The 17,225-nt window shown below is 46.9% G+C and overlaps 1 pseudogene; it reads left to right on the top strand.

Moving 5' to 3' along the window:
* Positions 1-2,393: 2,393 nt before the first annotated feature.
* Positions 2,394-2,477, top strand: LOC138393329 (U4 spliceosomal RNA; annotated as a pseudogene).
* Positions 2,478-17,225: the final 14,748 nt, after the last annotated feature.

Raw genomic sequence — 17,225 nt, 5'->3', positions numbered from 1 at the left:
TCCAGTTCCCTGCGGGAACAAGGAGATTATTATCCAGGGAATACTGGTTTTAACATTCAGGTTTACTGCAAACCTGCTGAGAACAAAGCTAAACTCCAGCGCTCTGTGTGAAAAGCCAGTACTCACCCCACACCCTGGGACTCAGTGGAAAATCGCCTGCCCCTGTAGGGGGGGCGTGAGTCCCTGGAGAAGCAGTTCCAGCTGTCACGGTGCGGAGAGGCGAGCAGTAAGCGGGGCAGTGGGTAGAAGCTCCCACCACCAGCTCCCCCTGCCCCAGCCCGGCTGAGCCCTACGGGGGCGGGGTGTCACTGGGAGCCAGGGGCACCACGGCTGCCCGTGTGGTGGAATAAAAGTATTCACATAACTTGCTCGATTGTGCAGAAAATCCCCCTAGAAAGACATGCAAGAATCTGCACTGTTGGTGAACTCTGGGGAGAAGAACTGGGTGGTTGGGGGTCAAGGGAAGAAGGAGGATACTCATGGTTTTCCTTTTTTTATGTTTTTGACATTTATAACATGAGTATGTATTGCCTATTCAAAATAATAATTAAAAAAGTAACAAAGCGTTTAAAAAGCAACGGTGGAGGATGTTCAAGAAAACCTAACTGGTCTCTTCCAGCCCTGGGCTATCACCAGCGCTCAGATGAAGTCTCTGCCAGGCTGACATCCTAGGTTGCAGCACTGAAACCAGAGTTCGTGGTCACCACAGGACCTGCTGACAGCGTAAGGAGAATGTCACTTCTTGTCCATTTCAAAACCCATAGGGACATTCTGGGTCCAAGCTGGGCTGTGAATGAGAAATGGTGCCTGCAGGGTGTTCCTGCCTCGGTGCTCCATGGCACTTTTCCCCAAGCCCAGGGAGCAGGAAGAACCTTGGACCTTCAGCGCTAACCTGCACTCCCATTTAGGGGACTGGAAAGCGCTCAGTCGTGAGCAGTTTGACGATGACGGGCTGGCCTTCCCATTAGGCTCATTTCTGGGAAGCTGTCCGGAAACCTGGCCTCGCCCGCCCTGGCGCTGTGGCCACCCAGCTGTTCAGCACATACGTGGGGGCGTGCCTTTCCGGATGCTCCCTCTAAACCGAACTTCTCCCTCCACAACTAGCCAAGCCCTTGCTTTTAGAAATTGCTTCCTCAGACAGGAGTGGTGGCTCACGCCTGTAACCCTAGCACTCTGGGAGGCCGAGGCCGGTGGATCGCTCGAGGTCAGGAGTTCAAGACCAGACTGAGCAAGAGCGAGACCCCATCTCCACTAACAACAGAAACAAAATTACCTGGACAACTAAAAATATATAGAAAAAACTAGCCAGGCGTGGTGGCACATGCCTGTAGTCCCAGCTACTTGGGAGGCTGAGGCAGAAGGATCGCTTAAGCCCAGGAGTTTGAGGTTGCTGTGAGCTGGGCTGATGCCACGGCATTCTAGCCCAGGCAACAGAGTGAGACTCTGTCTCAAAAAAAAAAAAAGAAATTTCTTCCTCATCCTATTTGCAAATACAGAACTGAAACATTCCAAGAGGGATCAGAGGTGAGTTTCTCAGGAATTGCTAAGTCAGCAAGAAAGCCAGTTAGCAAAAGACGAGACTGGGAGTGGAGGCCGTTCCCAGCTCTCGCAGACCCTGGGAGCCCAGGAAACACATGGTGCCAACAGTCCTGGTCCTTGCCACACCATAAAGTGCCTTTACGAGGCTGGACTCTTTTCTGTACATTAGAGCTCTCCTGATCCCCAGACCTTCCTGCCCCTTGCCCTGCTCCCACCCCATTCCAATGCTGATTACACACAGTGTTTCCCCGTTTCTATCCTGTTATGTGTACGGTCTGGAGGCACGGTCAGGTCAGCGCAGCACTGAGAAGCAGCGTCAGCAGTTCGGTCATTCCGGGCCACCCTTCGGAGGCTTCCGCAGAGCCGCTTCAGATCTTAGAACCCCATGGCCATGCAGTGACACGGGTCCCTCCTACCCGCTCTCACCCGGTCACAAAAGGAGTTCTCCCAGCAGATCCGGTAAAGGATAATCAATAATAATCATAATAACAATACAGATATGTTGTGCCTCCCAATGATGCCATGGACAGAGTTATATTGTTTAAACAACTATAAAGGACTGTGGCAATGTAACATATTGTTTTCGCATACACACCCAAGATTGGATTATTACCTGGTATTCATTTTTATTAAGTCATTAAATATGAAATGTATCATTCTGAATCAAAAGTGTAGTTTATTATATCTCAAACAAGAAGCAGTACAATTAATCAAAGTATGTGCCTAAACTATCGATACAGTTTTGCCATCTTAACAGTGGCTTATTTATGTCAGTATACCAATTAAACAAAATCAGAAATGAAAAATGAGGTATTACAGTTGATACCACAGAAATATAAAATATCATCAGAGAGACCTTTGTGCAGTGGCTGTATAGCAGCCAGTGAGGTTTAACTGAGGCAGGATTACTGCTAATCGAAAACTTTTCTCAAAAGATCATCAAAGACGATTATGAACTAGACACTAACAACCTGGAAAACCTAGAAGAAGTGGATAAATCCTGGACACTACAACCTACCAAGATTGAATCAGGAAGAAACAGAAAACCTGAATAGACCAATAGTGAATAATGAGATTGAATCAGTAATTAAAAAGTTTCCCAACAAAGAAAAGTCCAGGACTGGATTACTTCATTGCCAAACTTAATCCCATTAAAACATCAGCAAAGGGCATGAAAAGACATTTCTAAAAGGAATACATACCAATGGCCAATACGTAATTTCAAAATGCTCAAAATCACAATGAGGTATCATCTCACCCTAGTTAGAATGGCTATTGTTAAAAAGAAAGAAGTAATAGGCTGGCAAGGATGTGGAGAAAAGGGAACTCTTATACATTGTTGGTGGAAATGTAAATTAGTACAGCTGCTACGGAAAACAATATGAAAATTTCTCAAAAAATTAAAAATAGAGCTACCATATGATCCAGCAATAACACTACTGGGTATTTATCAAAAAAAAAAAAAGAGAGAGAAATCAGCATATCAAAGGTAACCTGCTCTAGCATGTTCATTGCAGCACTTATTCACAATAGCAAAGATATGGAATCAATCTAAGTGTCCACCAGTGGACAAATGGACAGAGAAAATGTGGTATACATACACAGGAGAATACTATTCAGCCATAAAAAATGAAGCCATGGCATTTGCAGCAACATGGACGAGACTGGAAGTCATTATGTTAAGTGAAATAAGCCAATAAGCCAGGCACCCAAAGACAAAAATCACATGTTCTCACTTACGTGTAGGAACTGAAAGACCTGATCTCATGGAGGCAGAGGATACAAAGAGAGACACTAGAGGCTGGAAGGGTGTGGGGGTGGGGGTGGGGGATAGAGAGAGGATGGTTAACAGGTACAAACATACAGTTAGAAGGAATAAGTTCTAATTTTCAATAGCAGAGTAGGGTGACTACGATTAACAATAATGTGTCATATATTTCAAAATACCTAGAAGAGGGGACTTGAGATGACCCCAATACATAGAAATGATAAATACTCAAGGTGATGGACACCCCAAATACCCTGGCTTGATCATTACATATTCTTTGAATGTAACAAAATATCACATGTACTTCATAAATTTGTACAAATATTATATATCAAAAAATTTTAAAAAATAAGGCCATAGTAATCAAGAGAGTATGGTATTCACATGAAGACAGATATATAGATAAATAAACAAAAAAGAAAGTCTGCATATAGACCTACGCACATGTGGTCAATGGATTTTTGACAGAGGTGCTAAGGAACCTCAACGGGGAAAGGATAGCCTTGAAACGAATTGCGTAAGATCAAATAGCATATTTTTTAAAAAATGAATCTCTACCCTTATCTCACACCATATAAAAAAATTAACTGGAAATAGATAATAGACCCAAACATAAGAGCTAAAGCTATGAAACTTGTAGAAGAAAACCTCAGAGAAAAATATAAATGACTGTTTTGATTCTGCAGGAATTTCTTAAATATGATACAAAAAAATATGATACATGAATCATTTTTTTAAAAACATTAAATTGGACTTCATCAAAATTTAAAATATTTGCTCATTTAAAGACGCTCTTATGGAAATAAAAAGGCAAGCCACAGAGTCAGAAAATAATTGCCAAACATCTATCTGACAAAGGACTTGTATCCAGAATATATAAAGAACTCTTTCAATTCAATACGAAGACAATCAGGCCAGGCGTGGTGGCTCACACCTGTAATCCTAGCACTCTGGGAGGCTGAGGCGGGTGGATGGCTCGAGGTCAGGAGTTCGAGACCAGCCTGAGCAAGAGCGAGACCCCGTCTCTACTAAAAATAGAAAGAAATTATCTGGCCAACTAAAAATATATATAGAAAAAATTAGCCAGGCATGGCATGGCACATGCCTGTAGTACTTGCTACTCGGGAGGCTAAGGCAGAAGGATCGCTTAAGCCCAGGAGTTGGAGGTTGCTGTGAGCGAGGCTGATGCCACGGTACTCACTCTAGCCCAGGCAACAGAGCGAGACTCTGTCTCAAAAAAAAAAAAAAAAAAAAAAAAGAAGATGACAATCAATCCAGTTTAAAAACTGAGATAGTATTTGAGCAGACATTTCATCAAAGAAGGTATACAAATAAATGTCAAGCACATGCAAAGATATTTTAAAATATTACTCATTAGAGAAATAAAAATTAAAATCACGAGATACCACTATACTTCCACCAGAATGGCTAAAATTAAAGTGCCCATATCAAGTGTTAGCGAGAATGCAGAGTGAATGAAACTCTCATACATTTCTGGTGGGAATACAATAAGGTACAGTCACTTCAGACAACAGTGTGGCAGTTTCTTAGAAAGTTAAACATATAATGCAACTTAGCCATTCTACTTCTCTTTACCCAAAGAGATACAAAAATACATTTCCACACCAAGACTTATACAGAATGTCCATTGCAGCTTTATTTGTAATATCTCCAAATTGGAAATATTCCAAATGTCTGTCCACAGATGAATGGATAAACACACTATGGCATACTCATGCAATGGAATACTACTCAAAAAGGAATAACTATTGATATATGCAACGACATGGATGAATGTCAAATCAGTTATGGTGAGAGAAGCCAGAAAAACAAAGATAATATACTATATGATCCTATTTATTAAAAATTCTAGAAAATGAAAATTAATATATAGTGACAGAAACCAGATCATTGTTTGCCTGGGGGTGGAGGGTAAAGAGAGAGGAGGAAGGAATGGATTTGCAAGGGCCTGAGAAAACTTTGGGGGGTGATGGATATACCAAAACTCATCAAATTGTGCATTTTACATATGTGTAAGTTCTTGTATATCAATTCTACCCCAGTAACAATAATAAATAACATTTGCAAAAACTATGAAAAAAACAGGTGCGGTTAGGTGTTCATTCCCCAAACACCTGGCCAGGATCTGACTGCCCCGACCCACTTTCCTGTGAACCTCCACTCCGGCTTGGCCGTGGCTGGTCTCGCCGATTAGCAGCTAGAGCCGTGACCCTGACGGTGGAGGACCTGACATCTACGATGAGACCACGGGACTGAGCAGCGGTCACAGTCTCACACTCTCTTCCTGCCATTTAACCTGCTCGGTGATGGACTAACGGTAAGAAATAAATAACGGGAAAGGCTCACGGGGTGTCTCAGGCACCGATGACAGCTGCACAGAAACCTGCTGTGGTTATGAGACTCCAACGTGATCAGCTCCTCTCTGGCTCATTTCAGGCCCGAGGCCCACACTCTACCTTCCTTTACAGGCTTTAATATCCCTCAGAAACCCTCTCCCTTTACGGTCTCCTTCTCTTCCCTGGAACATCTCCAGAGGGGTCTGTGATTGGGTTACATACAAGTTTCCGAGCTTGCAACTTCCTTTCAGTCGTAAATCACCTCTTACACACTCACTCTTTCCTTCTCATTGTTCTTCGGTATTAATAGCCCCAAATCCTGGGAGCATTTGAGAACTGTTCCAATTTTGGTTTGAAAATCAATTTGGAAGCTAATGGTTGGCTTTGCTCAGACCTCCAGTTCCTCTGGGAAGGCCAGTTCCTACAAACTGGCCAAGCCAGGGATGGGGGCTTCTCTTCAAATGCTGGAGACTTTGGTCTCAGGGTTTTTCTTTTACTCGGTCTCTAAAATGAAAACATTAATTCTGAGGCAAGCGAGAGGGGAGACTTAATGCCTTCTGTTGTATGAGTTGGTAGATAATTTTGAAAATACTTCCTTTCATAGTAGGTCAAATTCTATTATGAAAGAGGAAGAGGAAATGTGAAATTTGATTGTGTTTGTCAAAAGGCTCTGATATTCTTCTCAATTTTTTGGAAACACCTTTCTCATAAGTAAGTTCTGCTTCCTCACTAGGCTGCTGACCCCCTGCAGAAAAAGTGAGAAAGTGTCAGGTTCATCAAATGCTAACGGGGTGGGGCTCCCCGCCAGATGGGAACAGGGACCCTGTGCTGGCCAGTGGGCCGGCTCCAACATGAGCCAGCTGGGATGTGCATTCAGGGATAAAGGAAGCAGACCCTTGATTGAGTTTCCTTGGGAAGACAAAAGAGGAGCCCCTCACACACAGCACACTGACCTCAGCGGTCTGCACCCCAAACCAGAGCAAGAAAGAGAACCGATGATGTTCAAGCCTAGAGGCTGATACCAGGCCTGGAAAGATTCAGCCAAAGGCACTGCAGTTGACCTTCTAGAGCAGCCCCCGCACAGAGAGAAAAGGCCAGTGCACGGTGTCCACCAGCTCATCGGTGACCACCAGCCTCCCAACTCCAGGGCTGGGCGAGCCGGGCATCCTCTCGCCTGCCTAGGGCTTGCCTGGACATGCCTGTGAATTGCACACTGGAGCCCAACATGAAAGGCATTCCTTTTCCTTTCTCTAGCTCCTTCCGCCCTCACTGCAACCTCTGATAATAGAGTCAGGTTTTTCATCTGTCCCCACACACCTGGTTAGGGGCCAGCCTGTGGGCACCCACTGCATGTGCTCCCTGCCTGACCCCAAGCCACCCGCTGTGCCAGGGCTACAGGCGCCCCTCTCAGCCAAGGGCAGGGCGCAGGTGTAGCAGGGATGATTACTTATCCAGGCACGGCTCCAAAGAACTCCCTTTCGGAGATGTCATCTACATTTCAAGAGGCTGATAAAGTCTCTTACATCTGGGGAGGGAGGCTATTAATCTATTCATTGACATGAGACAATGTCTCTTTTGAATCTGATACATCTAATTGTGGAAGAGAACAAAGCCTGGCAATTTCAGACAGAGACAGGCAAAGGGCATCTGCTTCCATGACGTCAGGGATTGTTCCCAGAGGCTCACAAAGCACTGATGCTCCCTCCCGGCTCCCCCGAGTGGGACCCCTGTCAGGGCGGAGTGAGATAACAAGCGGCCGACACTGACTGAGGCCTGGCCCTGCACTGCACACCCTGCAAGCGCTGGGCACGCGCTCCCCGATTCCATTCTCACAATGCCAAGACGTGAGTGTTTTATCTCCATACTACAAATGAGGGCACTGAGGCTCAACATGATGCAATGATTTGTCTAGAGTGACACAGCCAGCGGGCAGCAGATCCAGGACGCCACCCCAGCCCGCTGGTTGCAAAGCCCATGCTCAGGAAGTTAAGGGACTCTCCAAAGTCACAGAGCTGCAAAGTGGCAAAGCTGAGACTTAGATCCCAGCCTACTGCCCTGAAATCCATTATGGCTTGAAAAACTCATCTGCACAGGCTTCTGCAATGGTTTACTAACTGATCTCTAAATTGCTGGGACGTCATTGTCATTCCAGTCATCAAAGGAGGGTTTGCAAAGTGCCCTGTTTATGCGTCAGAGGCTCCTCTCTGCTAGGCTTGAGCTCACCACTGTGGAGCCCAGAGAACTCTCACTCTGAAAAAAAGTCAAGGGTGTGGGTCTCCAAGCTCAAGCGCGGCACGCTGCCTCCCTAGGGGAGGGGGGACGAACTTCCATTGCCATCACTTGGTCTCAGGGCACCGTTGTCCAGGGGCCACAGACTCTGAGGCACACCTAAAGCCGTGCACTCACCTCTGTGCAGGAGGCTGTTGACGGAGAACTCAGAGACTCCCTGCCGGGTGGCGTTTTACTAGCTGTGGGGCTCACACTTGGCCAGCACACAGGCAGGCCAGAGTTCCTGAGTTAAAGCCCCTAGAAGCAGCCCTTAGCTAAGGACAGGCAGTGGGGCTGGTGAGAAATTCCCAGCTTCTTCACCACTCAGGATAGCTCTGAGCCGTCTATGTTATCACACTGAGTTCCCTAGAGCAGCCGTCCCCAACTTTTTGGCACCAGGGACTATGTCATGGAAGACAATTTTTCCAAGGACTGGGGGTGGGGAAGGATGGTTTGGGGAAGATTCAAGTGCATTACATTTATTGTCTCCTTTAGTTCTATTATTGTTACGTTGCAATATGTAATGAAATGATTATACAACTCACCGTGGGCTGGGGACCCCTGCCCTAAAGGGACTGACATCCAGGTGCCCACAGACGTAGCCTGCTGATTACATGTCCTTACTCGGGTCCCTCCCTTCCCTTCTGTTGCACGTCTCCACTTCTGACCATTGCTTCCCGGGACCAGCTCCCAATAAACTCCTTGCACCCAAATCCTTGTCTCAGAGCCTGCCTGTGCGAGAGCCCAGCGCAGCCCCTATGCAGAAGTGTCCTCTCCCACCTCCAGCCCCCAGAGAATCTCCTTCTACCTCTCTTGCCAGCATGCACGACAGAGGCCCGGTGCTCAAGCCGTGGTGAAGACAGGCCTGGATTTGGATCTCAGATAGCTTCCGCACAGGTTGTGTTACCCTCAGCACACTAGCTGGCTTCTCACGGCTCAGTGTCTTCAAAGGTAAAACAACAACAGGTGCGTGGACATCACAGAACAGGCATGGGTGTGTGCACGGCAGGAGCTTAGCACTGTGCCTCGCACATACGCTGGGTGCTCACAAAAGGGTAGCTGTCATTAGTACCATTATTATTATTTTCATTGACATTCTTTCTGTTGTGTTAGAATAACTCAAGCACTTGTCTTTCCTCCCTCACTGAGCTGTGACATCTTTAAAGTCACACACCATGTATATTTCATCTCTGCCTTCCACACAGGGTCCCTCGCAGAGTTGACAGTCATGAGATACCTGTTTAGTTTAGCTTAATCTTTGCATTATCTATTCCTGGGTGAAAGCAAGTGAGACATGCTAATTATCCTGTGTTGCAGGCCTAGGGAACAGAGCCCCTAAAGTACTTCCTGCCTCCGCTATTTCTCCAGCCTGTGTGTGCTGCTCTCTGCAAGGCCGAGCGCTGGAGGAGGCAGCTGTGACTGATGTTCTGGGCTATGATGTCACTTTCCATATGTTTATGTTTGTCTCACACCAGACAGCGAATGCCTCAAGGACAATGTCTGTGTTCATCCATGTCCATGTGCCTCTATGCCAGGTTCACAGTAGGTGCATGTTTTCCGATGGACTGAAATAATCTGATATGAGTATGTCAAACACCACCAGGCAACTGCCATATGATCTCAAGTCACTGACAACTGGATGTAACCAGAACTTGACTAGGCTGATTTTTGAGACAAGACATTTCAGAAAGTATAAGGTGGCAGGTTGTCATTCCTTTTTAAACTTTGCCCTGCTAGATATCTTTTATGGATGTCAGGTTACATTTAACTTTGCTGCCTGTATAAATAGCTCATATTCAGTTTTCAAACTGTAAGTCTTAATTAAAGCGTCTCAGCTTATAAGATCCTGAGTTGTGATTATCTGGCCATTGTGATGAAATCTCTTGCCCCTTGTTAGCAACAATATTTATTAGCTGAGATTTGAAACATCAGATTAGGAATTAACTCGACCACCCTTCCTGACTGCTTGTGAGGTATTAAGACATCTCTGGGTGTGAATGGGGCCATTGCTTGACCCTGCCTAGCACCACCACTGGCTTCGTGCATGCACTGGCTGCTACAAGCCGCAGAGAGGTCCGGGCTGTGTCTTTGCACCCAGGAGACGCACAGGATGCAGACACATGGGGACAAGGACACACAGGCTCAGAGATGGAAAGGTGTGGGGCATGTTCCAGAGCGTGGACAGGAGACTGCTACGGCTCAGGGTACACGAGATGGCTGATAAAACTTAAATGTGGAGGAAACAAAGTGCCATTCCATGCACTCATTTGAAGAAGCCCAAGAGGGCACAACACCCATTCGAAAGATTCCTTCTCAGATGATTCTGCTTTTTCAAAGTCTGCTCACAGACCTGGTATCCTGTACTCTGGGAAATTCACTCATGGCAAAACTTATTCTAACAATTCTGGATGAGTGAGGCACTGTTCAACCATACTTCCCACCCGATCTCCTTCCTCCCTTCTCCATGGTCACCACCTCTGCATCCTCAGTCCTTCCAAACGAGGGAGATGGGCAGATTCCTTGGAAGAGGCACTTGTCTGTCATGGGATTCTTTTGTGAGACCATGGGAGAGGAAGTGTTCCTGGGCATTTCTGGGGCCAGAATCCTGCAATCACAGCTAGAGGCGAGAGATAGCCAAGTACAGTATTGTTCTGTAAACTGGCCCCATTTTTAACCCCACAAAAGAGTAGCCCAAGGAAACACAGCTAACATAACTATGTTCATTTTTGCATACCTGTTCCAGTCCTCATTCACTTGCACACATAACAATCACAGTGCGTACTTTTCTAGAATTTGCTTTTTCAAAATTATCACTACATTACAAATTAGGGATAGGGAGAGATGGGAGAGGGATTTGCATGCAAATGAACAACATGACTCTAGAGCAGTGGTTCTCACCAGGCCGCAATTTTGTCCCCTTTGGGGGACATTTGGCAATGTCTACAGACATTTTTAATTGTCATGACCTGGAGAAGGGGCTGATGCTACTGGGTAGAGGTTAGGGATGCGCCAAACATGTTCCAATACTAGAACAGCCGTCACAACAGAGAGATACCTATTGAAAACATCAGTCAGTAATGCCAAGGTTGGGAAACTCTGTCCTAGGTGCAAGGATCAGAAAGTCCACAAAGATTTGAGTAATTGTAAGTAGCCCAATTTGCCTTGCGTGTGGAATACATGTAGGGAACTCGGGGGAGGAAAACCAGGAAGCCAGGGCAAAATTTGAAGAGCCTGAATTTTATTCAGTGGGCAAAGAGGAGTCATGGAAAAGTTCCCAGCAACAGAGGGAGGACCCAAGGGCTGCCTCTTGAGGTCTTTGGCTTAAGTAACTAGTCAAGACCATTTACCAAGACCCTGCACAAAGGAGAAGCTTTAGGAACAAATACACTCAGATGTGGACGTCACGAGTGGTCCTGGGCATGGGGCACCAGGTGGGATTGCTCCACAGGCAGGGGAGCAGGGGAGGAGGGGAGCCGAACCCAGCGTGGAGACAACACTGAAGCCGCCCCCGTGGGTGCTATCGGGAGGTATCTGGAATGCATAGAGGGAACTGGGGGAAACCAGATGAGGACCCTTCACAGGCAGGAGGGGAAGAGTGGTCACAGGGCTGGCAGAGAAGCTGGAAACAGTATCGCAGAAGCCCCCGGTGCACTGGGACCTGGTGGGGGGTGAGGCAGGTCAAAAGCCGCAAGATGGCAAAAAGAATGAGGAGCAAGGGAGCTGGGGGAGCTCACCCCTGCCCCCCACAGGGAGAGCCAGGACTTGAACTTGGGTCTGCTGGCCCCAGGCCAGGGCTCTTGCCCCTGGCTGCATTGTGCTACCTCAGGACCATGCAGATCCATGGATAGGTCTCCTGTTTGGACACAAGGGGCTGGCTGGAGCTGCACCATCACAGACACAGATGACAACTAACAGTTACCAGAATAGAAAGAGTCTGGTGTCACAAGGAAGCTTTCTTCTTTCTTCCAACATGAGCCGCAGGCCCTCTGGGGGCTGCCATGACTTCTTCTGCAGCAGAGTCTTTATGTTAAACAAATAAATACTGCTCACCCCCTCCTGCAAAGCTCTCAGTGGTGAGCCGAGCTGGGCAGGTGGTGGGCCCTGGCCGGGGGCTCCTGGAAACCTGATTTCACGACATGCAGATGGCAAATAAACATCACAAGACACGCTCTGCCTTCCTAATGATCACAAAAATGCAACTCAAAACAAGCACAGGATGTTACCTTCCCCCTAGCGCATGGACAAAAATGAAAAATAGCCTACCAGGGCAGGGTAGGTGGGCCGAGTGAGCATGGTTAATGCAGGGCAAACAGTGGAGGGTCCGATCTTTTTGGAGGGCACCACCTGCTGAACATGTACATGCACTCATCCTGTCTTGGACAGTGTCACCTTCAGGCACCCGTCCTAGACAATGTGCACTACAACCTGTACAGGCAGAAATTCCGAGATAAGCTGGACGCTCCTCAGCAGAGCTGGGGACCAGCTCACCCTCCCCAGCAGGCCGGCCAGTGCGGCGCAGGAGCCAGGGCAGGGGGCGGCCAGGGCAGGGGGCGGCCAGGGCAGGGGGTGGCCAGGGCAGGAGCTCCAGCAGGCAGCAAGATCAAATCCCTGGCCTTGCAGTCACAATGATTTTGGTTTAGAAAAAATTAAGGTAAACAGAGAGCTCTTAAACCTAACTAATGTGGTGATCGCAAATTTATAGTGATTATAAACATGTTCCTTCACGGACACATGCTTATTTCCGCGCACTGCACGAGCGATGTGGAAGACGTGAGGCAATGTGGCGAATGGGGTCAAAAATGACAAAAAGAGGCCAAATGCGGGTGTCAGCCGGGAATAATGATGAACATGGAAAAACCGGTGTTGGTTCAGACCCATCCCCCCAGTCCTTGCAGAAAAGAATATTAATAAAATAAAACTCCAAGGTCTGATCCTGGAGCAATCATAGAACACCCAGGCCAAACTGCACGGCCGTGGGGAGGACGTATGGAGCTGAGCAGTGTGTGGACAGCATTTCTCAGCTGAAATTCTTGAAAGCTTGCAGTGCTCAAGCCAAAATGCTCTGGAAACCAAGTCCTGTGGAAAATGCAAACTTTATGAATCGCACATGTGGCCACAAAGCCAGCTCTGCAGCTCTGAGTGAAAAGATTTGCGCAGAAATCTGTCCCCGCAATGAAGACCACCAGGGCTGATGCAGAGCTTACCAGGGGTCCTGAGAGGATGGGAAACTCACTGAGCCCTGTGGGACTTTCTTGGCAAACTCTGGAAAACACAATCCAGTGGAGCTTGGGCTGGAATCGGACGTGACAAAGGGCCACTTCCCTCTGCCGGAGGGGACCCCCCCGGAGGAGGAGCACCCAGGGGGAGAGATGAATCCTTTTCTAGCTACTTGACCTCTTTGTTCCTCCCCTTTCTCATCTGGGAGATAGGGATTGTGGGGTCCTAGTGAGGGGAGACGAGTGAATATGCGGGAAACACTTAGAAAGCTCCTGGCCCCTCACAGCGGCCAGCGGCCAGCGACGTCCTCGCCTGCGGGGAGCACTCCGCAAAGCTGAAGTTGCAGAATCTCCCCCTGAGTTGCGCCTCTTCCCGCACTCCCCCCAAGTTTTCATCTTTAGTTTATAGACCGCGGATTCCCTTCCCACTTTGTCTCCCAACAACCTAATTCACTATCTGGAGCACGTCCCACTCACTGTCATAGGATCTAAGGACAGGAAAGGTCCTCCTAGGTCCCTCAGCTTCCGCCCCTGCCCCAAGGCAGCGCTCTGTTCACACCGACTCCGACAGATGGATGTCGTTTCAGTCCAGGAAATATGTGCTGAGCATCCACCCGGGCCAAGCCCTGTGTGCAGAGCCGCCGGGAATACACACAGGAGTGGGGCAGGCTGAGTTCCCGCCATCTGGGGGGAGAACTGGAAGCTCAGGCAGGAGCCGAGGCTGCAGTCCTCAGGCAGAATTTCTCCTTCTCTGGGAAACCTGCTTTTTGCTTTGAAGGCATTCAACTGATTGGGTAAGGCCCACCTACATCGCTGAGGGTAATCTCCTTCGCTTAAAGTCAACCGACTGCAGATGTTAACCACATCTAGGTTTGTGTTTGGTTAAATAACTCGGGATGGACATATAAGATCAACCATCACGCACAGCTCCGTCCGTCCTTGCTGTACCCACTTCCTGGCCAGTTTGCCTTCCTGACTGCCAGGTCTGTGACTACAGCAACTTGGGGCCCACCGTGGATGCGGAGCAAAGGGCTTTCCATCGACTTCTTTACCAGCTCGCCACTTGCATCAGCTCAAATCCCTGTAAATAAATCTATCATTTCATTTCACTCATGATAGTTCCCCGTCTCTGACTTAATCCCAGCTGGCACAAACCCTGCGTAGGCCTTACAGACTTACAAGACTTCTCTGGCCTTATAGAGTACTGGAATAGCCTTAGTTATGGCTGGTTGTGAGACCACACCTTGCACGGTTGGGAGCTCTCCAACAGGACGTACTTTGAGTTTTAAACCAGCAACCCATATACGATGCTGTTTCCCACAGCCATGATACACGGGTCCAGAAGTCAAGCCTCCGTGCGTTATTACACCTGCTAACCCACCCTCACAGCCGTGGGCCCTCCTTGTCCCTGGAGGATTGTCCATGCTTGTCCCCCAGTTGAAAATGCCACAATGTTACAGACCACCAGTGGCTGCTCTGTAAGCGGGCTGTGGTTCTCTGGCTGCCACTGCCACTACGAACCAGAGGCTCTATATCGCAGGTCCCAGATTAGCCCTGCCCCCAACCTCATCGCCACCATCCAAAATACCCAGGTGGCACCAAGCCTCCCTGTGCCAGAGACAGCCAAGTTCCCTCTGAGGACCCTGAGGATGTGCCTGCCCCACCAGCTGCATAGGGCTGGAGCCTGGGGTCCTCTGAGGAAACACCCCTCGTCAAGGCACCATTCCTTCTTCAGCCACCCATCGGGGACGAGCTTGTCTGCTGATTTGGCCCTTACTGCTTTCGGTTCCTTTATCTTCCAAGAAAACGTTTAGGGAGTGGAGATTTGTCAGTCTATGGGCAACTCTCCCCCTCCCTCTGGCTCTGCAAACCTCTCCAACATGCAGTCCCCTCCACCTCTAGAGAAAATACGCAAAACCGGTACAGTCCTCTTCTCTGCAACTGGTCTGGAGGTCACAATTGGTATCTATGGCTTCCTTCTTCCACCAGCCATCCTGTGCTTCCCCATCGCCAGGCCCCCAGAGGCTGGGACCTCTGCCTGGTGGAGGGATCAAAACCTTCATCTCTGAAGGGTCTTGGTCCTCAATCATCCTGCCTGTCTTTTGTTTTTTGTAGCCTTTCATCAACCTTTACTACTTGGCATGGAAGTACTAAGAGGTCCCCAGAGAATCCCCCAAGTTCCAGGGGTCTTTCTTTTTTTTTTTTTTTTTTTTTTTTTAATAAAAAAATCCTTTATTCATGTAGCTTCAGTGAAATATTTTGACAATATCAATCAACCAATCAATACGATATGGATTAATTCTACCTGGAAATACATCTATCTATGTTTTTCTTTTAAAGAAAACATGTCTGACATTTCACTATGCCAAGAAAGTTTGGAAAATGTTTTGGATTGTTCTAAATAATCAAAACAATTCCATCTTTCATCCTACTTCACAGGGATTTGACCCAAAAGAAGCAGAGACAATGCCAAACTATTGTGATAATACAAGGATGCTTTATAATCAAAGTAATACAAAGTACTTAGTATAGACAGAATATCAGGATTAGACAGGACTAAAAGTAAAATTTTTTTTTTCTTTTCTTTTTTTTTTAATTCATGATAAATTATTAAGTGAACAGTGCAAGTTAAAAACAATAGTTTCATATTTTTTTCCCCACCCCCCCTTTCCCGAGTCAGCACCTTCAAGTGTTACCACTCCCCAAACGGTGCGCAATGCACTCATTGTGTAGGCATACCCCCATCCCCTCCCCCACCCCCCACCTCAGTCTGATGTCCAATTGGTGTCGTTCCCAGATTTGTATTTAGGTGATGATCAGGGAAACCAATTTTCTGGTGAGTACATGTGATGCTTGTTTTTCCATTCTTGGGATACTTCACTTAATATAATGGGTTCCAACTCTCTCCAGGAGAACCATAGAGATGTCGTATCTTCATCATTCCTTATAGCTGAGTAATATTCCATGGTATACATATACCACAGTTTACTAATCCAATCATGTATTGATGGGCATTTGGGTTGTTTCCACATCTTTGCTATTGTGAATTGTGCTGCTATAAACATTCGGGTACATGTGTCTTTGTTACAGAATGACCTTTTTTCCTTTGGGTATATGCCCAGTAATGGGATTGCTGGGTCAAATGGCAAGTCTACTTGAATCTGTTTAAGATACCTCCATAATGCTTTCCACAGGGGTTGCACTAGTTTGCAGTCCCACCAGCAGTGTATTAGTGTTCCTGTTTCTCCACACCCACGCCAACATGTGTTGTTTTGGGTTTTTTTGATAAAGGCCATTCTCACTGGGGTTAAGTGATATCTCATTGTGGTTTTGATTTGCATTTCCCTGATGATTAGAGATGTTGAACACTTTTTCATATGTTTGTTAGCCATTTTTATATCTTCTTTTGAAAAATTTCTATTCATGTCCTTTGCCCACTTTTTGATAGGGTTGCTTGATTTTTTCTTGCTGATTTTCCTGAGTTCTAAATAGATTCTTGTTATCAGACCTTTATCTGATGTGTAGTATGCAAAAATTTTTTCCCATTCTGTAGGTGGTCTGTTTATTCTCTGGACTGTTTCTTTGGCTGTGCAGAAGCTTTTTAATTTAATCATGTCCCATTCATTTATTTTTGTTGCTGCTGTGATTGCCTTGGGGGTCTTCTTCATAAATTCTTTGCCTAGGCCAATGTCTGTAAGAGTCTTTCCTACATTTTCTTCTAGAATTCTGATTGTATCACGCCTAAGGTTTAAGTCTGTTATCCACCGTGATTTGTTTTTTTGAGAGGTGAAAGCTGTGGGTCCTGTTTCAGTCTTCTACAAGTGGCTAACCAATTCTCCCAGCACCATTTGTTGAATAGGGATTCTTGTCCCCAGGGTATATTCTTTCCCGCTTTGTCAAAAATTAGGTGACTATATGAGGATGGTTCTATGTTTGGATTTTCTGTTGTGTTCCACTGGTCTGTGTCCCTGCACTTGTGCCAATACCAGGCTGTTTTAAGAACCACGGCCTTGTAGTATTGTTTGAAGTCTGGCAAATTAATACCTCCAGGGGTCTTTCTTGCCCCATTGTGTGGCT

Source organism: Eulemur rufifrons, chromosome 10, assembly GCF_041146395.1.
Source record: "Eulemur rufifrons isolate Redbay chromosome 10, OSU_ERuf_1, whole genome shotgun sequence".
Lineage (NCBI taxonomy): Eukaryota > Metazoa > Chordata > Mammalia > Primates > Lemuridae > Eulemur > Eulemur rufifrons.
This window is presented reverse-complemented; position numbering and strand designations above follow the sequence as displayed.